Source organism: Hoplias malabaricus, chromosome 15 (assembly GCF_029633855.1).
Source record: "Hoplias malabaricus isolate fHopMal1 chromosome 15, fHopMal1.hap1, whole genome shotgun sequence".
NCBI classification, from domain to species: domain Eukaryota; kingdom Metazoa; phylum Chordata; class Actinopteri; order Characiformes; family Erythrinidae; genus Hoplias; species Hoplias malabaricus.
Genome location: NC_089814.1, coordinates 2853408 through 2854719, shown reverse-complemented (window position 1 = coordinate 2854719; position 1312 = coordinate 2853408).

Below are 1312 nucleotides of genomic sequence, written 5' to 3'. Positions count from 1 at the left end.
ACACACTCTATCAGATTCACACACACACAAACAACACACAGAAGACACAGAAATAAACACACATTGGTTTACTTGCGTTCTAGTGACATCACATTGCCTAACGCTAAATTTAAATTCAAACTAATGCTGACGTTAATCCTAATCTTAATCTTAATCTCAATCCTAAACTTTACCCTGACTAACCCTGACCTTAACCACAGTCCTCACTGAAACCCTAACCTAAACTCTACTCTGACCAAATTCGAATGGTTTTATAACCTATAGAGGACGAGGACATACCCGTTGTGTAGAATGCTTTATAAAAGTTTGTATGTTAAATGCTGCGTGTGTATTTTTTGAAGGCGTCTACATTAATATGCATGATGTAATTACACACTCGTACAGACTCAGACGCCGGGGTCCTGAGGGTCTCGGATCAGTGGTCCGTCAGAGCCCTGACACACTGCAGTGTTCACGGTGAGGAGGTCACACACTCACCCCCTGCTTCATAACACACTCGCACTGTGTTTGTTCTATAACGATGTAAATACAGCATTTAAATAGAGCATGAATATTAATTAGGTTTTTTATCTGTTTAATAAATTTATTTAATTATTTAAAGAAAAACATCTCAGTTCATGAGCAATTAAAGTGTCTTAGTGTTTTGTAAAAAGACAGAAAAATGTACAGCGAGGGGTTAAATACTGCAGCAGACACAGAGAACCTTTAGGAAGGAGGAACAGAGGAGAGGAGAAGAGGACAGAGATGGAGGGATGGAGGGATGAATACGGCATGTGTCTGAGAGCACATGCTGTAGATGGTGTTGTGCAGCAACACCATCTACAGGTGACTACAGCAACAAACCGATCTCTCTCTCTCTCTCTCTCTCTCTCTCTCTCTCTCTCTCCTCTCTCTCTCTCTCTCTCTCTCTCTCTCTCTCTCTCTCTCTCTCTCTCTCTCTCTCTCTCTCTCACTCCCGCTCTCTCTCTGTGGTTAAAGAGCAGTAGTAGAACATTAATAAAACATGAAGAGCTGTGTACTCCTCTTTTTCTCATCTTTGATTTGATTTCATTGTTTTGTCTCTCTTGTTCTCTCTCTATTAGATCCATAGATCTTTAACTCTGTTCTTGATCTAGATCCCAGATCTCTCTCCATGTTCCTGACAACATCAATGATCCCTCTCCCAGTTCCGTCTTTAATCATTGATCCCTGTCCTTGATCACTGATCCCTGTCCCAGATCCCTGTCCTTAATCACTGATCCCTCTCCCAGATCCCTTTCCTTAAGAGAGAGAGAGAGAGAGAGAGAGAAGGAGGGAGAGAGAGAGAGGGAGA